The sequence below is a fragment of the Pseudopipra pipra genome, chromosome Z, assembly GCF_036250125.1.
Source record: "Pseudopipra pipra isolate bDixPip1 chromosome Z, bDixPip1.hap1, whole genome shotgun sequence".
NCBI classification, from domain to species: Eukaryota; Metazoa; Chordata; class Aves; order Passeriformes; family Pipridae; genus Pseudopipra; species Pseudopipra pipra.
Genome location: NC_087581.1, coordinates 28,999,210 through 29,021,789, shown reverse-complemented (window position 1 = coordinate 29,021,789; position 22,580 = coordinate 28,999,210).

The following is a 22,580-nucleotide window of genomic DNA, read 5'->3' as shown; positions in this document are numbered from 1 at the left end:
GACTAAGACAAGATGCTAAACAGGATCAGACTCAGCACTGATTCCTGGAGTTCACAGCTAGTTATTGGCTGCCAGCTTTGTTCCTCCTGATCACCACTCTCTGAGTCCAGCCATTCAGTCACTTTTCAGTCTACATCACTGCCTACTCACTCAGCCCATATATCAAGAACTTATCTACAAGGATCTTATGGGAAAGAGTCATAAACATGACCGAAGTCCATGTAGACCATATCCACTGCTCTCTCCTTGTCTGCCAAGACAGTCGTTTCATCATAGAAGGTTATCAAGTGGGCCAAGTGTTCTGGATTCAGCTGGGATAGAGTTAACTTGGTAGCTGGTACAGTGATGTGTTTTGGATTTAGTGTAAGAATAAGGTTGATAATACACTGATGATTTGGTTGTTACTAAGTTGTGTTTATTCTAAGTCAAGGATTTTTCATGTCTCATGCTCTGCCAGTGAGGAGGTACAAAAAAAAACTGGGAGGGAACATGGCCAGAACAGGTGACCCAAACTGTCCGAAGTGATATTCTGTACCCTAGAACATCACGCTTGGTATATGAACTGGGGGGATTTACGCAGTAGAAAAGCTGACTGGGGTTCAGGGATGGGGTCTGGCATTGGTCAGCGGATGCTGAGCAACTGTTTTGTGAATCTCTTGGTTTTCCTTTTTATTATAATTATTATTATTATTTAATATTCTTATTATATTTTAAACTTTGTTTCGATTATTAAACTGCCCTTGTCTCAACCTACAGGTTTTACCTTTTGCTCTCCTTCCCATTTCCCTGGGTTGGGGGAGGGGTTGTGAGTGAATAGATACATGATGCTTAGATGCCACCTGAGCTTAAACCATGACACCAAGCAACGTCAAAGATCATTTCACACTGGTATGGTGGAGAGGTGTAGAAAAACATGTGGACATGATTGGCACGTGTAAAACTGTACTGTTATGCAGCGACCCTAAAAAAACTTGTGAGAGTTAAATTAATGATACTTAAAAGGGAGACTGCTTTGAAAGATATTATGCTTAAAAAGTCAGATGAGACCTACTTCAATATCTTATTTTGTAGTTAGGGTTTGGATTATTGACTTTTATATGATTTCAATTCTTTTCCTTCAACAGAAGGAGCTGAGGATCTTGAGGGTCCAGGAGATCCTCACAGGGTAAATCAATTAAAGGGTTAATAACTTTTTAAATGGGTAATAATAGTAATAAGCTTCTAATAATACCACTTCAATAATTAATCTAATAATAATAATAACAATAATAACAAAAGCAACAATCTTTTAAAGGCTTAATAGCCCTTTAATGGGTTGTTTTTTAACCCTTTAATGCGTTAATTTTAAGCAAGAGCAAGAGGAATGTCTGATACTTCATTATTTCCATATAACAGTTGTAAAAAATTGTGTCAGCCGTATCAAGTTTTTCTGTATCAGAAGTAATCTGCAACTGGATTGTTACATTTTATCTGTATTTCAAATTGCAGCCTATAACAACTCCTTAACTCAAAATGGGGAAATCCAATAGCCCATATATATTAAGCCAATTTTGCAGGGCATAGTGAACATGGGGAAAACCCTTTGGTGCCTGTATGTTTTATTTCCCTCAGTTACTGGTAATTGGTTTTGCCTCCATTAGAAAGAATTTCTAGACTTCACCCTTTCTGAACTTTATCTGTATGGTGTATGGTTCTCCATGTTCAGTCATTTCCCTAGTGTTTATATGCCTATTCCTAGACTCTGACCAACAGACTGGGCTAACAACCAGTTGAATTTGGTTTTGGGAGAATGGAGACAAACAGGCTTTTGCAGATCGTACCTGAGAGTATTTTCGTGTTAGTAGGTATGTATCTTTAAGATTTCTAAATGTAATTAAAATAAAACCAATGTCCTTTGTAGATACTACTAAATCAACAGTATTTATATTCTGTGCAACTGATTTCACTGCTGTAATTTTTATATTACTGTTTTTGTTGCTTTTCATTTCTGTTCATCCTTTATCCTAATCTTTTACCTTACCTACCCAAGGGACAAAGGCATTATAGTTCCTAATGCTACATAAACCCAATTACAAATAACATAACGTTCCTACAAGGGACAGAATTTCAAACATAGCTCTGCCTCCAGATATTATTTTTTATGTCACCTTAGTGTGACATAAAAAAATCTTCGTTTTCGTAAGTGCAGAGGACCTAGAGTGTCTTTTACTTTATCTGACATTTTGAGTCCTCAAGAATTTATATTAGCCAAACATTTGTGAATACCCAAGAAGATAGGCTACTTTTTATATTTTTTCAAAAAAAGTAATCTTGTGATCTATTACCATATGCAAAACTCTCTTCTTCTGCCAATACAAACCAATAGACTTCTGTGTCATCATTACTTATGATCTGCCAGGAGGGTGAAATAAATAAATATCTATAAATTATTATTACATTTGGATAATGTTTTTGTACTGTGCATAAGAAACAAAGCTGACAACTGAAGCCATTGTACGAAAGGTTTAGAGCTAGCAAGGACTTACTTTAATTTAGTGTCCTGATGAATGTGTGTATCCCATGAAGATGTAGCAAACTAAATCACTTGAAAGAATGAATCCACAGCTGAATAGTGCATCACTACCTCACATTTATTATTCTGCATCTCCCAAAGCAGAACGTGTGGCTTTGCAGTGTTTTGTGCACACCATGTTTTTTCACCATAATCTAATGAAAGCAAAGGATTCCATTCTTACTAACAAAATTTTTGCTCCTGAAATTATTAGTCATAATACTATATTAGTATAAATAATCAGATTTTCTGTTTTCTCTAACTCTGAAGTGGTACACTTGTATACGTGTGTTTGGCAGAAGTATTCATATACTTGTACCTTTATGCAAATGGTAAGCAAAATAAGTTACTGTATTTTCTCATGTATATCTTTTCCTTTTTCTTCTCCCCCTCCCTCTCCCCCGTGTTCTTTTCATGTTTCTTTTCAGTATTTCATGAATTTTATGTTACAATGGTCATTTTATCTTTCAATAGCTTTAAGACCTTTCATGTTTTCCTGAATTATTCATCTTTCTGTTTGTTTTCTATGCTCTTATTAGGTTTGTTGTTAGCTCCATTCTGATGTTTGTAGGTTTTGGAAATCTGAATTTTTGTTATTTACATTATCAGTGATCTGACCTGAGTTGCCCCAAGCAATGTTCCAACTGTTCTCAGGTCCTCAATTACTAATTATGCAGATGAACAGATTGTGCAAACTCTTTCCTTATGGCCACATTCTGGTGGAGTTGTTTTTATTAAATTTGTGCTGCATTTGAATGTTAAGGAGGTGCCGACCTGTTCCTGGTAGGTTTTTTCACATGTCCTGTACATGTTTGCTCTGGTAATTTATTAACAAGTGGTAATTTATTACACACACATATAAAAAAAATATCAAACAGATAATATCCAGAAGTGACAAGGCTGTAAGTGGAGGTAAGAACAGAGGTTAAAGGAAGATATCCAAAGGAACAGCTTCTTCCTGAAGATCACCAGGACAGCAGACAGCGTGCCAGTAGAATACTTGGAGCTGTTAACATTACTGAAACAAATTAATCACTAGTGACCATTGATTAATGTCATTACACTGAGGATGTCCAGAAAGAATTAACTTTTGAGGTGAAAGAATTCTGCTGTGTTAATAATGTTTTACCAATTAGATAATGCTCCAGTTTTGAGAAGCAAGTCACAGTGTGACATTCTATGCAAGGAAATTACATCTTGATGGAAATTTTCATCAATGTCTAGTATCCTTGGAAGAAGACAGAACTCCTCCTATCTTGGGTGACAACACTGGGCATAGGATTATAGTTGTACCTAATTTTTCTTCTTTTAGTGTGCTACAGTGGTGAAAGTAGAACCCTCTATCATCTTTCAGTGTGAACATGGATTTTTAAGTCCTCTAAGGAACCATTCTTATCTCAAAATACAGACAAGGCTGTCCAGACACCATACCAGAATATTGGTCATTTTCATCACATAAAGGTAATTTGGAAATTAGAAAACAGAGAGTTTGTTCTTTTCCTTGATTATCGGAGTGGAAAAAGGTGGGATGGAGCAGCTAGAAAAATGGAAGAAGGGAACACCATATATCAGAAATTTTATGTCAGTGAAATCTGAATACTCAAGATTTTCAGATAAAATATCAGGGTAAGATTCATATTACCAACAGAATCATCAAAATCTGCTAATGACTTCAGTAGGGACAGATTTCAGTCTTAAATATTTTGATACCAACCTAAATGGCCAATTAAATTTTGCATATAATTAGAGAGATTAATTGAAAGAAAAGAAGGAAAAAAGGTCCAGTTTAGGCAATTTACTGCCACGTCTTATGGCAATCAATGCAGTTCTGTGTCAAATTTAAAAAAATAAAACCTGATTTTTCTTTTTCATGTGAAAAGAAAATTTCATATAAGCAATGGGGCAAGTTGAGTAAAAGTGGGAATATCTGATAATTACTAGAACCATTAAAAGCATGAAGCTGTTGCCTGTAACAACAGGAGGTAAAAGGTTCAGAGAAAGAGGAATCTGAAAAAATAAGATACTTTTAAGTGGCAAATATTGGGTGATATTACTGCAAATAACTTCTTCCATAAGCAAAAAACTGTTTTTGTAGATAATTTTTATCAGTAGCTCTCAAAGTATTTTGCAAAGTCATTAACCTCAAATTACAGAGAACCACTGGTAGGCAAGGTGATTAGAGTTAACTCATCAGACCATTGATAAAGGTAGGAGGAGGACCCTAAATTCCTTATTCCTTTTTTTATCCAGTATTTACTAGAGCACAGAGTCTTGATGGAGGAGTCTTCCTGAGTCTGAAATGTAAAATGTCTGTGTAATAGGTCTCAGACACAACCACCAGCAAATTGTAATCAGAAAGCAATGGAGGATGAGTCAGATCATCCAGTGTCAGTGAAAACACTCTAAAGATGAATGTTAATACAAATCTGTCTCAAATAGGTTTCTCAGTAGAATCCTACCTGAAATCTTGTTCTATTGAAAATTTATAGATTCTTATTTATAGTCAAGGATCCTAAAAGTCTGTATTTCAGGGCCCCATTAACAAACTATGTTTCAAAGCAAGCTTGTAGGTTTCGCTGCTGAAGAGAAAAAAAGGCAAAAACGAAATGTATTTTGCATTTTATCTTCATAAGGCCACACCTGACTAATAAGCATCTGCTTGGCTTGGGATCTGTCTACATAGATTATCTTGGCAAGTGGAACGATGCAGGCTACAAAAGATATTTGCAGACTGAGAAGGGTGTAGGAAACAAAGACTTTTTGGGGAGAAGCAGCAGCAAACTCTTTTGGCCTTGCCCTCTGAAAACAAGTTTTTTCCTGAATTGTGACATCATGTTATATAATTATGAACTTCAATTACTGGTGGGAGTCATGTAAGGAAGAGAGACTTATCTTTCCTTCTACACTATATTCTCTTTGTTTCAGTGAAGCAGCTCCAGAGCCATATTGCACTTTTATATAATAAATGGAAGAACATACATATATGACCGCCTGCAGTCAAAAACCCAGAAATTGTTACATCCCAGTTTTCATAGGTGATGATTTTAACTGATTAATTCATTAAAGAATGAATTAATTTTTAGAGAACACAGGGAGAGCTATAGACTCAAGTTACTCATGCTGTGAGAGAAGATGATGTGATGTCCCAATGCCACTTCATTCTGGGGTCCAGGAATAGGCTGAGAGTAAAAGCAGGTCTGACTTAGTCTCCCTTTTTTCAGCACTCTTCTTCCACTCAGCAGACACACATAAAGTCTTCTGGTGTGGTGTCATGATGGAATACCATTATACAGACATCAGATTGATAGGACAGGATAATCTACCTTCAGTTTTAGTTGGCATAAAATCAAACCCCCTCTGATTTCCTTCTCTTGTTTTGCTTCTAAAATATTCAACAGTCCTACTGCCTAACAGGAAAACAAAGAAAAGATAAGAAGTATCCTGTTGGTGACTGTGGAGGAAGAAGGGTGGGGAAGTATATTTGTCAAGAGGTAGGACTGATATGCATAAAAAATTGATCTTGGTGACAGGTAAGTTCAAAACTCTTTCAAACATTGCCCAGGATATACATATTCTCACAGTTAATTTTTATGCACCCTTATATTCTCAGAAAATGGGAGATTGTATGAGATAATGGGAAGCTGTACGACAGAATGAGAGGTTGTGCTTTTCTTCTGTGTTTCTTTCCCCCTTGAGATATCTGCACCTTCTAAAAACTACTGGAGTTTGTGTTAGAAAAAAAAAACAACAAAGAAACAACACCTCATCACTCAGAAACAAACTAAAACGAAGCCCATGGCTGAATATAGGAAGATTTAAATTAGACTTAACACCCCCACCATGTTGTAATGATTAGAAGAGTGAGGCATTGGAAGTGTACTATACTTTATTCCTGGAGTCCGTAAAAGCTGATTTCCTGAATTTTTTTTTTAGAAGTAACATTCCGACAGATATCATTTATTTGTTTGTTTGTTTGTTTTGGTTCAAAATAGGGCTAGGAGAATGAATTGTAGTTTCATGGTATATAACAAATAAACAAATATAGTGGTATTTGTTTGAGAAATACAATCTGGGTTCTCGTTATGGAGTCAAACATGAGCGTACACTAGAACTACCACTGTTCAGACTTTCATATTTAGAGAATGAAGTTCTAGGAAGTTCACTAATGCTGAAAGTTTGATATTTTATGGAGACAGACGACATAAGGAACCCTAGTCATAAAATAAATTTATTACATTCTTCCTGTAGACTAATAATTTTGAACAGGAAAATGATGATTTTTCCTTTCAACATCAGAGCCCAAGGGTGGTGTTTTCTGTGTTTACTATGAGGATAATTTTAACTTTCTGGTTTTTCATTTATCATACACATGTGATACCCTCTGAGTGCCACACATACCTCTCTAAGTACAGGACCTCTTTCTCTATTCCTAATATGATGTGAACTCCTATTGAGAGAATTGTTGGGCAGAGGCTTTGAGGTTACCCCTTTTATAACGCAGGATAACTCTGTGCACTAATTCTGTGTTTTATGCCACTGCTATGAGTAGCTTCCCAAGGAAGTGGGCCACGAGATTTAGTTAAAGTCATACTCACAGTTCCAATTTATGATGAATTTACCACAACAGGTTGTCCTAGATGTGATTCTATTGGATGTTGTCTTTCATCTGAAGGTGAAGCATCAAGTTAAACTTTGGCAAAGAATGCTTGGCTCACAGTGTTCTAAATGTCTTGTATACCTGCTTACTGGCAGGGAATAGGAAACTGAAAAGTCCTTGGTTTAGGCTAAGCACTACTTAGCAGCAACTAAAACATCAATGTGTTATCAACATTATTCTCACACAAAATCCAAAATACAACACTGCACCAGCTACTAAGAAAAACAAAATTTAACTCTATCCCAGCTGAAATCAGGATACAGGATGATCTGGTAGTAATTTTAGTCTATATAAAGGACACTCCATAAGAATAACTTCACAAGTTTTCCTGTCTATATTTAATAATAGTTGATAGGCTTCCATTTGCCAGACTAAGGGCCCCAGATGCCTTCCAGTCATTATTCATTCCTGGGTACAGACAGTGTTTCTGATAAGCTCAAGGGGAGCTTGACTGCCCGGGAGCCTTTAATCAAGTGTGAGGCCTAACAAAAATTCCTGAGACTGGGGTGTCACCTAAGGAGGAGAGTGGTAGGTGAATTCACCACCACAGGCCTCTGTTAAAACCTCTGACTTTACTGCAGGCCTGCAGGGGTTTTTTTCTGCTTCCTATTTGTAAGGGTGACAGATCTTGGATCTTGAATGAGAATATTGGGGGTAACTTGAAAATGGAATAGGATTTTTCTGTCTGTACTCATCTCAGGTTGATGTTCTAACTGTCTTTGTCTTGAGGTGGTACCAAACAGTTTTTAACTTTGCCTCCTCCTTTTAGATACAGGTGATAATATTCTTACTTCTGAAGTGAAAGCTGTAAGATCATTTTTTGATGGAGCAGAAGGTTTCATATGATAAAGAACAAGGAATCAGTTAGGGGCCAAAATCTGTCTTGATAGTAAAGAGAAAGTTTCACAGAAAGCTGTTGTGTACTACATACGTATACTTTAGAGAGCTGGAAAAGTGCAAAGTTTGCTTAAACAGAAACCAAAGCCATAGAGCATTCAACAGAATTATGTTTAATATTCTGTGGTCTTTATTCTCTCCTTTGCTTTGGATATGGATTCAAAGTGCCAAAATATTTTAAGGAAAGCTTGTTTCTCTTCATGTTATGAGACTGTTCAGATGTAGAAAGTAGCAAAAGTCTCAAAAACTTGCTGTTTTCAAACTTTTCAGCTCATTTCTTTTCTGTCCTAGAAAACCTAGCTTATACAGATGCACTGAGGTAAATACCAAAACTGTATCATTTGTCTTTGAAAGAGATTACATTTACAGTATATTTAGATGTAGAAAAATTAAATCACAGTCTTCCCAACTATTGTTCAATAAAGAACAAATGTAGTAATGCTTCTTCTTTACTTGTGTTTTTCAGTACCTTGGACTTGATGTTTCATAGTTTCAGACATACTCCCTTAGATTACCAAACAGCATTATGACTGCCAGTGAGGATACTTGTTAAATACAACTTCAGATTTTTGTGTCAAAACCAGCAGACACAATTGTCTTTAATCTAGAAATCATACATAATGACTTTTAATTAAAACTCCCACTGAAGGTCCTTAATGAAAAGCTGTGTTTCACAGTACTTGTGGGATTCCTTTTATAATACACCGCATTTTTGAACAGCTTCCCTAGGGAGAAATCTCGTGGTACATGTAGGCATGTCAGAAGTTTCCTCTCTCATCACAGTCTTGCAGCTGACCAGCATTCCTGAAGCATTCTGAATATAATGATTCAGGCAACCCTAGGGACCACAGCAGGTTTCCAAAATGTTTTTATTAGAACTTAATAAACAACTTGATAGTAATATATTAATCTTGATGAGAAAATATGTTTTTCATTTAAAATAGCAGCTTGGTTTGGAATGAAAATTTGAGTCTGGGTGGTGGGATGGAGAAAGATTCCCAGTTCTTATTCCTGTGAATTCTGCTACTTGGCCAATTGAGGCTAACCTTGGTTCTATTTTTCTCCCATGGTGTGTTTCCCTCTATCCGTCTAGTTTTTTTTCTTTGACCCCAACTGTCCTTATATGACATTAAAACCCTTTAGCAAATGCTGAGGTTTATATTTCAGTTTTGTCCTGACTTTACCTGGTATCACTTACTTCCAGAGGAGGACATGGATATATGGGTTAACGGAGAGTAGGTGATATGTGGGAAAAAAAAAGGGAGGGTTTGTTTTGAGTAAAAAATATTGTACTATATATATATGTGTGTGTGTGTGTATATATATATATATATATACACACCACTTATTTCTGATATTTTCTTGTGTGCATCTTTATTCCTGCAAAGACATGATTTTTTTTTTCTTTTACCTTTTAAATAAGGTGATGGCTAGCAAAACAGGCAAATTGGATCAGAATATACTTGCAGGTAAATTTCACAGACATTTTAAATCCAAGCCAAAATACAGAATTTAAGCAACACTTCAATAGGAAACACTTCAATTTTACAATTTAATATTTCCTTTTGAAAGGAGAACACTTTAACAAAAAACAGACTTTTATGAGTATGTATCTGAAAAACAGAAAGATGCAGCGATTCTCTCATTTAATTCCTGTGAAGACTTCCTGTGGCCTGCATCGCCTCACATGTCTTATTTCTAGCCCACTTATAACTAAAAAATGTTCTCCCTATCACTCTGTACAAGCATTTTTTCAAGTGCCTTTTTGCTTGCAGTGTGATTCAGGGGATCTTTCTAGAGGTAGCAGACTGGAGAGCCTGAGATGTGGAAATTGGTGCTCCTCTGAGCTTCAGAGGTTTCTTGAGGTCCAGCTGTCAGAGTAATGTTACTTTTGACCTTGTGGAAGGGAACATTTTAGAATTTTCTATTGCTAGTAGTAGTAATAAATTGTTTATTTCTATTTTAGTCTTTTGTCTTTGCTAGAGCAAAGACCTTCTGCAAGTTACAATGTTAAAGGAAAATAAGGCCTTTTTGAGGACAAGTTGGGAAGAAAATGGTTGTATTACTTGAACTTTCTTCAGATAAGAACTGGGAGTGAGAAGTGTACGTATAAATATCCAGAGGAAGATGCCACTGCATACTGAAAAAGACACTTTCTGAGAAAAAAAAATCAGTGTTTTAATAAGACCGAATGAACAAAGAGATGCAGTTAAGCACAAAACAACTGAAAACTGAATAAGACAAAGTGTCAATTCTGAGCACAAAATGTCATGCACCTTGCAGTCTCTAAGGTAAGATGTAGATGGTTTACTTTCTTCCCAGAAATAACAAGGAAATTTGTTTTATTCCTCCTTCTTTTCAGTTGCTCATCCAGTGTGTTGGGTTTTTTGTTTGTTTGTTTGTTTGTTTGTTTGTTTTAAAATTGTGTCACTTGCAGTAACTTTAGCATAGTTTTTTGCCAGTAGTCATATACTCTATAGTGGTGTGACAATCCAGCTTCCACCTGAGAATGAATCTCTAGTCCCTGTCATGAAAAAATCCAGACGATTCTATTGTGAGGAATATAAGGTCAAAACCCAGGAAAGCGATAGACTTTTAAATATAGTGTTCCTAAAATTCTCGTGGCTTCTCTGCAATAGGTCTACAATTTTTGAGAGTTTGGGAGTATCAGCCCAATAGAATATGGAGAAAAGCTCCTTTTATTCTATGGTAACAAGGCAATATGTTCTTTTCACAGACCTTAAGGCACTCTTACCACCAACTCTTTATAAACATCTTAGAGAAATTATAATGTTTTCTAAGACATTCAGATATTAGTATCTTTCAGGCATGATTAATTTATTTTTACTAATAGCCCAAAATTTATGTGTTTTAATGAGCAAGTGAGAGATTATTGTCTAAAGAACTTCCTGTAATTTTAAAGTGTCTTTTACTGTTTTTCTTTTCAGTTATTTTTTCAACATCATGATAGTTCCCAGCCCTTCTGATATTTTTCTTATGAGGATGAATAAATAAATGACTTTTCAATAAATGAAAAAGAATAAAACATTTAACATTTAATGAAACTATTTTTCAAGTTCCTTGTTTGCCCATTTTTGCTTGACTCAAGTGATGAAAATACTCTAAGCTGATTCTAATACTATCAATGCTGCTAGTGCTACTACTTCAGTAAAATATTTTATCATTAGTATTCTCACCCCAAAAATGGCTTGTCATAACATCGACTTTCCCATGTGCTGCTACTCAAATTGTAGTTCTCAAGTTATCAATGACATGGGCATTTCACAAAGTCTATGCTTCTTGAAGCATATACTCTCTCAGTCACAGATTTCACAACAATCAGTGAAAGGCAAAGGCAGAAAGAGTTGGGAGCTCTAACTCTTACATAGGATTCACCTGTTGCCTTAGAATCGGGAGCCAAAAAACTCACCAGGCTAATTTAGTACAGATAAGATGGAGAGCAGCTCTTTAATGAAGGACCTCTGGCACAAGGAGTACAAAAAGATGCATCCCTGTGTCCAGGGGTTCCGCAATTTATGGTCTGATCTGAGAACTACCCACCCCTAGATCTGCCCCCATGGCATGCCTCCCAGAAAATTGAGTCAGAGATCCCTAGATCCCTTTCTTCCTCATCTTCCTCTTCTTCACGGCATGTACTGTCTTTGGAGCTTCTCCAAGGTTCTGGGCTTGAAGGTTGCTTTGACTGTGATGGTACCTTGTTGTTCGGGCCTGAGGTGCAAATGTTCTTAAACAGAAGGTGTTTACTATAGTCCTGCCTTACAAGGAGCCTAAACAAGCCTAAAGGATTTAGAAAATTTGATATGAAATATGGAAATAGGGTTTGGTGAGTATTAACTACTATTCTAAAATGTGCCAGACTATACAGCTACATTAAAATCTACAAAAAGCTAAAAATCCTAAAAATTCAAAGGCATCAACCCATTCAACTATTCCTTCTCTGTCCTCCTCCAAAAGCTATACTAGTGATGTTTTTTATTTGCTAAGTGATAGCCTACAGCAGGACATACCAAACCTGAGGAAGCTGGATTGCTTCCAGCAATGACTGTTAGTTTATCCATTAGTGCTCCTGGCAAACCACTGGAGCTGACACGCATGAATGATGAACTCCCTTAAAACAGCTCATCTTCCAAAGAGTAGCTGTGCATCTCTAGCTCTGTTTTCAGTGCTATCTGTGTCTGAGTCTCTGCAGATGGTAGTATAAGCTGTTTTACACCAACTTGATCCTCAGTATCGTCTTGTGCCTAATGTGGAACCCAGATGAGCCTTAGGACTCACTAAGATATGGGTGATCACTGCCTGGCCATTCCTCTTCCTGCTTTTGCTCTGGGAGAAAAGCCAGCCTGATTCCTGCCTGTGTTGCAGTTATGCTACATTCCTGTCCTCTTGCACCCCTAGAACAATACCAAGGACTCAGCTGCAAGGGTTTGGATATCCAGTTCTGAATCGTGGGAGGGTTGGAGGGATCTAGCAGGAATGTTCCTGTCTCTTAGGCCTCTTATAGCTGATCAGAGTCCTGTGACAAGAGTGGCATTTGACACTCTAAATTTTCAGTAAATTTTAGGATATTGTCTTCTGTTTATCAATATAGTCCAATAAAATATGTTTTATAAATAAATAAGAATTGTAAACACAGATGATCTAAAATGGTAATTTGACCTCAAACACATTTCACATATAGAACTTTATCTGAGCTTTTAAACTATAATTCCTGTTGCTTTTGACATTTTTACTGTGACTAATACATGATTTTCCCCATAATTTACCATATCAGAGTCCAACCCTAAGAACATTATACATTGTAAAATCACTATGCCTGCGACCATATAGTGTGAGACACAAATATTTTATGGCAGCCTTCTCCATCATCTCTTAGACAAGGGGAGTCCACCCAAGAAATTATCTTTTCTTTTTCAAAGGGTCTTAGTACATAATTTCTTCTTTTGAGTCCATTTCTTACTGGACTGACACCTGGTCTGTAAAACTGCCTTAACAGTGTACAACAAAGCTGACTCAGTTAAGGTCTCCCACTCCCTAGAGAGTGGTGTGCCATGTGGCAATGATCTACTGTTAGCTTAGAGTCATTGACAAGGCCAAGTGACAAAATGTACATTATGGCTGTTGGCACCATACCTGAAGCTGTGCATACATAGCAGAGGACACAATTTTCTGATGCTGCAACTAATGATTTTGAGCAAAATTACATACTTGGAAACATGTGCCCAAGCACCTTTTCCTGTGTGTTTTATGTTTAAAAGAGAGGGGAAATGCAAAAATATGTGCAAATATAAGTACATATTGTGCATATTCTATATAAAACTGAATCAAAACTTTGTTTCATAATATATCTACAGTGAAACCATTTCATATACTTTCACTATACTTTACCTTAAGCTAATATTTTAAATGAAGCTATATTTTAAATGTTACGTGTATGTAAAATGAAGTGTTTTACTATTTGTATTACAGCACTGAAAATACTTAGCTGTTTTTAATTTATAAATCATGGTCTATGAAATTATTTCCATTTGTAGCATCTTGTCCTCCATTATGAAATGAATTTTTACTCACATGCCCTTTTTCTCAGCTCCTCATTTTTTATCTTTTTTTAAAAAATTTTTATTTTAGTGATCAACTGGAAATGTGTTTAGCTTTTTATATGGTCCTCCCTCTGAAAATGATAGAAAAAAATCCTCCAGTTGAACTACATTTAATATATATATTGATTAGAAACTGTTTAATCTTTTTCATCAGTTGGTTTGGAGCCTCAGCTTTCAGTGTTTTCTTCTAGTGATACAATGCATTTCAAGATAAGGTGTAAGATTGCTGTCTTGAGACAACCCAATGAGTATAAACAGATTCAAACAGATTATGCATGAGCTGAATTGGTCAAGGGATCTGCTAAAGGGTTTCTTGTAAACAGTTGCTTAGGTAATAAAGCTGTGTGAAACAAAAAGCAGAAGCTCTTTTTTGAGAGGATAGATTAATTGAACCTATCTAGCTTTTACAGTCTGGAAAGAGGGTGTAAAATTTCCTGGAGTTTGGGTTCTTCTGTGAATGTTTCAGAACTTCCTTGTTTGATCAGATCACTGAAGAATGAGTCTTCTTGCAGTTGTCTGGCTCCAGCTCAGGAGAGCTGAGACACTCAAACTGTTGAAACACATGAAAGCAGAACTGCTAGTCTTCCTCACTTGGATCTAAATGGGGTGGCAGAGACAGCCAGTCTCATTCACAGTGTGAATGATTCTGTGCATGAGTAAAAGGATGAAAAGGGAAAAACACACTATCACAGCCTGCTCTTGAATCTGAGTGCTGAGCTTCTCCCCACATCGACTGTATATAATATCAAGCATATTGATTGCACCCTTGGCCCTGAAGCAGAAACTTCTGGTTCTCATTCCACAAAGTACAAGTCCTAAAATGCTTTCAGATTAGATTTCCACTCCTTGTTTCTAAACTCTGACTGAACTCTCCAACCCTCAAGTTGAGAGATCTGTCTGCTTGGGATGGTTTCAGTTTTATTTTATATTTAATCAGTTTAATTGTTTCAAGCTTAGACCTCACACTCCTGAATTCAAATGAGTCAAAAATCTATGGATTTGCCTCTCAGTTTTTAGCAATGGGCTATATGCAGGTCTCTCAGGGGGCACAGAATTAAAATAGAATCACACACAAAGCCTATGACAAAACACCACAGAAACTTACAGGAAACCAAGAGCAATACAGTAGATTATCAAGCCTCTGCTTGTGTGACAGATGCTCCACTACTTTTATCATCTTTGTAGCCCTGTGCTGGACTCACTCCATAATGTCCATGTCTCTTCTAGGTACAACCTCACTAGTGCTAAGTAAAAAGGAAGGATTAGAATAGAAAGGATATTAGAAGAATTACATGAGTAAAAATTTTACAGGTAGGTTAAACAGAGAGCGAAAACACACTGGAAAAAAAAAGGTAATAGAACATTTCTAGGACAAGAGGTACAAAAACTCACGAACTAAGGGTATGATATAGCAAGAAAAAGGAAAACCAAATGTTAGAGAGAATATTCAGCTGGAAATATTTTGTGGTTTCATCAGTAAAAATTGATTAAAAACATTACAACGGAAGTATGCCTCCTGATACGTACAAGAATTTACGTAGGTTACAAAAACTCCATAACCTCAGCTAATGAGTTGAGTCACATGGTCAAAAAATGCTGAAGTTATTGTTCCCAGGGTAACATTAATTACACTTTCTCACTTTTATTTATGATATAGTCAACAGTTCATAGAACATTAACCTTATTAAGGAAAAAGCACATGTAGATGTGAATATCTTTGGGGAAGAGGTGCAGTTTAGAGCATCTTAGATCTCAGTTTTAGTCTCCACCTGGCTTTTGAAGAGAGATCTAAAGCAGTTGCTGTATATAACATATAATTAATTTCAGTATTGACTTATGTCTGAAATGAAAAAATAGTATTTTAAGAAATTATGGGACCAGGATAAATTTGAGAAGACATATTGCTTTTTAGTACAATCTCAGAAAATAAGAAAAAAAAAGAGGATTTATGTGGGATTAAAGGTGCCCATTACACTGCAGAATTGGGTCCATTGATAAATATAATAAGTGCTGTAGTCAACCAGATCTTCATAATGCCATAACATTACTGACACATTTCCAATGTAAAGCCTGTTCCAAGAAGAGACTGACAAACTAGAAGTTTACATGATACCAGTTTTGGATCTATAAAACTGACTTAAAATTCCTGTGCTGAAGTTGCCCTAGTAAACTGAGTACCCTTAGGAAATACACATACTGTATATTTAAACAAAAGAGTAAGTGATTTTAATCAGTAAACTTCCCCTCCTTTCCCCCTTCCTGTTTTCTCCCTCTTCCTCCTTCTTCCCCTCCACCACCCGCTCCAGAAAAATAGAGTTCAGGGGGAAGGTGAGTATTCAGCCCCATTTGAAAATCATGAGACATATATTCTCCAATAAAAATCTGTTCTCCAGGTTAGCATAATTGACAGGAGTACCATAGTACAATCCTTTTTTAGTTCATGTCTCTTTAATGTTTCTGTAAATAAACAGATTGAAATTATGGTGCTGAGAGAGGTCAGAATAACAATATTTTCTGTTTTAATATTCTCCCTTTTTCTTTTCAGCTGGATGGAATTCACATTGCTGTTAACCACTTTTTAATAAATTCCAAGTTTTGAACAGTGTGCATTTCTATACAACTTGCAGCTGGAAATAAACAGACTCACAATGGCTGAAGATAATTCAACAATTTTAAGTGTTTTTTACGAGGATAATGAAGTGAGAGTTTCTGGAAAAAATATTTCTGTGAACTATTTTTTTCCAGAACCTTTTGCTTATTTGGAGGATAATTTCCTCTCCTTATAATAGTTATGATTTACAGTAGATTGTTTGATTATTTTTTTCTGTTTAAAAAACCCCACCATATTTAAAACTTTTTATATTTTTCCCTACTTCCATTTCTTAACTGTTGATTATAAGGATGGATCATGACCTATTTTGACAGCTATTCAGTGAGTGCAGAGCCTAGTCTGTGTGCAACAACTTGCTTTTACTTGTCTTCTGCACTGACTGTTTTTCAAAAGACAATCACTTCTGTATCCTATTATTCTTTGGATATTGTGCTGAGTGCTGCTTTTCTGATGAGGTAAAAGACCCTTTAGCCTACAAATTTCCCTTTAGCCTTCTTGAGGAACAAAAGATTCCAGAGTTCTTTTTCTGAGGCTGAACAAAAACGTGTGAATTGTTCTGCTTTTTGGCTACTGGGATTTTGGAGGTACAGCTGAGAAACATGAAACGTTACTGTTGTGTGGAATTCTCTGACAATGTGTAACAATGGAAAACAAGAAATTTAAGTGGATTCATTTGCATGTTTTTCTCATCTCTGCTTTCATGCCTTTATGTCTCATTAATTTTATAAATACACAAGAGACAGATATTTTATTTAATAGCAAAATAGGTACAATGGCATGGAGACATTAACATTGCAGGGTTTAGGATGTTGTCTCCATGAACACCAAACTAGGATAGAAAGTACTCCCAGACTCTGGACTTTTACAAATAGGGAGGGACCTGAGGGAATAAGCTGGGGTGAAAAAGCTTGTACTCCCTTATTTCAGCTGCTGTGGTTTCCTAAATTAATGCTGACTCTCAGTCTACTTGATCAACTTTTGTTTAATTTTTTTATGCCCAGCAATTATGAGCCACAACCTAGCTGAAATCTTTATAATTTTCTGCCCTGGAAGGAAGACCTCTAACTGTTTTTTTCTGACTCTCCTTGCATCATCTAACAGAAAGGTTAAGGTTAATTGTAAAATTACATGTTTCATAGTATCTGTTTTATTCTAAATTCTCAAATTATTTTATTAATACTAGCACAAAGACTTCTCAGTTTTATGTAAACATGCCTATTTTGCTGTTAAAAAAATTTTGGTAAAAACATATCTTCTTGAAGGCCAGTAAATAGGTTTCAACTGGGACTAGAATCTAAATATCAGATCTGTTCAAATGGAGCCCAGGGTTTGTGAACTCTTGCCTGTGATGATAAAGGTTGCATTACAAAGAATCAAGGCTACTCTAATAGCTCTGAAAGCCCCTTTCTATTTCTGAGTAATTGTCCTCATAGTCCCCTTATGAACACCTTCCTTCTTCTCTAGACTTCTCATAGGGAAGAGAGGTTTACAGCAGTGATAGGTTTGGAAATTTTCTGGTGATGAAGCGCTTGGGACTATCCTTCAGAGGTCATTTTAACTGCATGCTGTCAGATCTTTCCTTGCATTACTATGCCTAACCCTGGGAACTGTATGGTGGCATTAATGAATGCCGCTGTTGAACCATCACAGCAAGACCACCTTCATGGAGACTGCTGTGACTGGTTGTGTACTGGTAAAGGGAGCGAGGTTCAAGAGACACCCATGTAAGCACTACCTGACTCCAGTCAGTGTCCTGCTCACTGGGCAGCTGCATCAGCCTGCACTATACCTCAGCTAACTAGCACTCCTGACAACTGTGAAAGCATGCTCAGAGCTGACTTGAGGTCTCTGACACATTGCCAAACAGTGTTGTAAAGAAGTATCTCTAGCCCTTCACCTTAGCCAAGAGACAACACTGAGTGAGAAGGTATGTGCAGGTGTGTTTGACTCGGTATGGACTTAGCACTTAGGACTCATTGCAACCTTCTTTTATACTGAGCTTTTTTACTTATAACACTTACTGCAATTGCAGAAGATAATGAGACACTTGTAGTAGTGCCAACATCAAATAAAAAAACCCCAGGAGGTAGACTCCCCTGACTTCCGCAGAAAGTATATGATGAGGGCATCTCGAGGCTTTCAGATTTGTTTTGGTATCTTTGAGGAGTTGAAATAGACTTGCCATATATTTTCAGCTTCTTTCTTCAGTTATAAAGGTTAGAGACTCACTTTTATACATCTGAAAGCTGAGATTCCTGTGCAGCTGCTTGATTCTGGGAGTGGCAGATTTTGAAAAAAGATGAAAGGTTTGTTATTGCAAATTACAGGAACTGGTGATATGCACTTAGGTTTATTCTAAGTTTGGTATTTTTTCATAAAATGCTGCTTAAAATGCTGCTGCTGCATGACAGGGATATGATAAGTTGCAAACAAAGCTTCTTGAGCAGCTGAGAATCAAAAATAAACTAGCTGTCAACATAAAATGAAACAGTTTTACACCATGTCTGTACGTACACATACCACACTTTCCACAGAAATCCTGGTTCTTTGGGCTCCGTTTAGACAGGCAGCCATGTTTATAGTCGATTCTGTCCTGAAAATTACCAGCTATGTTATGTTAGATTTAACTGGCTCTGAAGAAATTAAAGGAATACCACAACAAAGCTGCCAGACTGAGCAAATCCAGTAATTAACAGGAAAAATAAGCCATTATGTCAGTGGAAGTGCATTTTGAAATTCAGTCTTTACCATTAAATGCAGTGCTTAAATTAAGTTCACTTGGTCCTGTTTTAAGCTGCTGACCTTCCCATAGGGGCCCGGGAATTCGGTCTTCCTTTTTGAATGGTTGGAAGTACGTCTGTTTTCCTCCGCTTTCACCACTCTCTGAACTGCTGATTCAGTTTGCTTGAAAAAATTCCTCTATAATGGAGTCCTTTTCTTGTGCAGATTCATTTAGTCTACTAGCTGGAAAATGGTAGTGATGGTAGAGAAATTTATTCTGCTTTCAGCTATAAAGTTTACTTGGACAGATGAGGAAAACCAACTGACAGTCAGTTATTCAAGAATAACTGCAGAATGCTAACTTGGCAAGCTTTGATGTTACTGTAAAATGTACTGATGTGACCTGTACAAAGCTTTCTAGCACAGAAGTGGAGGTTGCAAAATGGGTACCTTAAGTTATGGAGACCACATTTTGTTCAGAGAAGCACTTGAAATTTAAGATGCTCTTCTGAAATTTATCCAAAACTTTCAATTCCTCAAAATTGTTCTTACAGTATTGCTATTCCAGGCTCTGCTTGCTAGGTTGTTCTTGCATTTTTTTCTTCCATTTAAGGTGGTAGTTCAGTCTTTTACATATAATTTTCTCACATATGCTTGTGATTCTAGAGTAGGAAAAAAGTACACTGTGAAAGCTTGCCAGAAATGTAAGATGCTGTGTTCTCAATATTTTCTGCCCAAATATTTTTTCTAACCTCTTCTCCCTTTCCTCCATAACATTCTGGCTATGCTTTATCATCTGGTGTTTGGCAGCCAGAGATACTACAGTAAGGTAAAAAAGTTAGATGATTTGAACTAGTTTGATGACTGTGAGAGCTCCTTCTTCACCCGTTTCTTCTCTCAATACCATATTCCTCTAACAAAAATACTGCTCTGAGATGTTATTAAGCATGATGAGTGTACAGGGAGCTGAAGTAGCCTAACTGGGAATGAATGGCAAAAACACCCCATTGTGACTGGCAGAGAGGCCGCGTGTATCCTCAGCACAGATTATCTCAGGAGAGGGTACTTAAGGACCTGAAGGGACATAGTTGGGTTTTTGGGAAAGCTGCTGTGGAGAGAGAGGAAATTAGACAGTGGAATACCTTGCCCAGCCTCTCAGAGGACCCTTCTGCTGTGGGACTGCTGAGGGTCAAAGAACAAGAGGCACCGATCGCTACCACACCAGTGCACCATCGACGACACCGCACCAGCTGGAGTCCGTGACCCCCCATCCATCCACTGGACGCGCTGGAACTTCAGGATGAACTGGAGTCCAAGGCAGCAAAGTGGTGCCACATTGACATCGCTAATGCATTTTTCTCCATTCCTCTAACAACAGAGTCCAGGCCACAGTTTGCTTTCACCTGGAGGGGCATCCAGTACACCTGGAACTGACTGTCCCAGGGGTGGAAACACAGCCCCACTATTTGCCATGGACTGATCCAGACTGCACTGGAAAACACTTACAATATACTGATATAATCATATGGGGCAACACAGCAGAAGAAGTGTTTGAGAAAGGGGAAAAGATAATCCAGATGCTCCTGAAGGCCAAATTTACCACAAAAGAAAAGAAGATTAAGGGACCTGCCCAGGAAATTCAGGTAGGACCTTCAAACATTGGGTTCTACATTTAGCAAAGGCCACTCGATTAGTTAACACCAGAGGCTGCACCAATTGAGCTGTCTCTGGCCAGTCAAAATCTCTATGTACCATAAAAGGGGATAAAGTCCCCCAAAGTTTCTGCAGTGTATATAGAAATGTGATAGGGAAGACAGTTTGGATTAGTCCTGCCTCAAGCAAAGGCAAACCCATGTGTGGAATTGTTTTTGCTCAAGCAGCTGGCTGGGTAATGCATTACTTCATCGGGTAGTGCAGAGGGACAGGGAAACACAATGTTTACCTTGAAGGGATTTGATTCTTGGGTGAGAACCATTTGTAATGCTGAATTGTATAATACTGATTGCTGAATGACACTGCCACTGTATGCCATAACTCCCATGGACAAGGAGAATGGACTGTTCCAAATATACCAGCCATGAACTCCTGATGCAGCTTGCAACCTGTCGAGAGTACATCAGTCCTCCTGCACTGGAAGACATCTGGAATGGATAGAACCCACAGTCATGGACTAAATAAACTCGACAGACATCTTAGAGGGATGACCATTGACTACGGAAACGATACTTGTGCTTGTATATATTTCTATGTCTATGTATATGTATATAGTTGGGAGATGCAGGATCTGGGCATGACACAGATGGTAACAAATAAGGGGTGGGTTTCAAGTAGGACAGAGTTAATTTTTTTTCAGTAGCCATGAGATGGTGGAGCCTGGAGCCATGTGGGTGTGTCTAGCTTGTTATTTTATACCATATCACAAAGGGGGATGGAAGTAAAGGACTCCTGTTCCCAGGAAGAAGGGTATGGCTTCGGGTGGAACAAGGTGTGGTGTGGCAAGAACCTACCCACTGTTGTTCATTGTCTCAGGGTTGCACTGCTTGGGGTCAGGCTTGGGGAGCATTTTTGCATGTAAATCACCTCCATTTTGTGCACTTTTGTTATTAGTGTTGTTGTTGTTACTGTTCATTTCTTTATCTCATTGCTATTTCCAATAAATTGTTTCCTATCTCAAACCCGTAATCTCAGCCTTTTGTCTCTCTCACTGGAGGGAAGGAAGGAGAGAGGGCAAGGCTCATGGTTGTCTTTTCAGTGGGAGTACTAAATTGGGGAATGCCATTGCTAAACCATGACAAAAGTTGGGTACCATTTTAGAACTGTCATCAGAAGAGATTTTTCTTTATTAATTAACAAGTTTTACCATGTTTCTTGTACATAGCACAACACAGAAGAAAGAGTGACAGAGAGCTGGAAGCATTTCTGTGACAACAGGAATGAGGAAATGAAAGAGAAAAAGATTTTAAAAAAATCACCTTCAAATCCTGAATTTTTCCTACAGTAGAGTGCAATTCACATCTTTGCTCTATGTTAAATATATGAAACATACATGAAACCTGTATGTATTTTTACTGACATAAAAATCTTAATTTTCAGTTTTGTCTTTTAGAAGAGTAGTTCTCACAGTTAATGCAAAAAGCTTAAAATGGAACTTAAAAAAAAAGAAAAATAAATAAACCTCCTATCCTGTCTAAAGTTCAATCTATTATTTTTTGGGAACCATACAGCTGAAAATTTGAAAAGGACACAGAACAAGGCAAGGCAACGCAAATCAAATTACAGATGTGTTGCTAAAATGCTGCTTTTGCTCTGCAAAAGATTTACATCAGCTCATCTTCAACCCTCATTTCACCAACATCTAGGTATATCCCATCCAGGCTGCACTGTGTTTATGCATGTCCTGTGCCAAATAATTGAACTATTCTTAATACGTATTTTTGTAGCATATTTTAATTAGCCTACGATCTTATTTGCCATTTGTTGAAATAGGTGAGGTTCTTATGGAGCTGAGGAGCTATAATGCTTCCT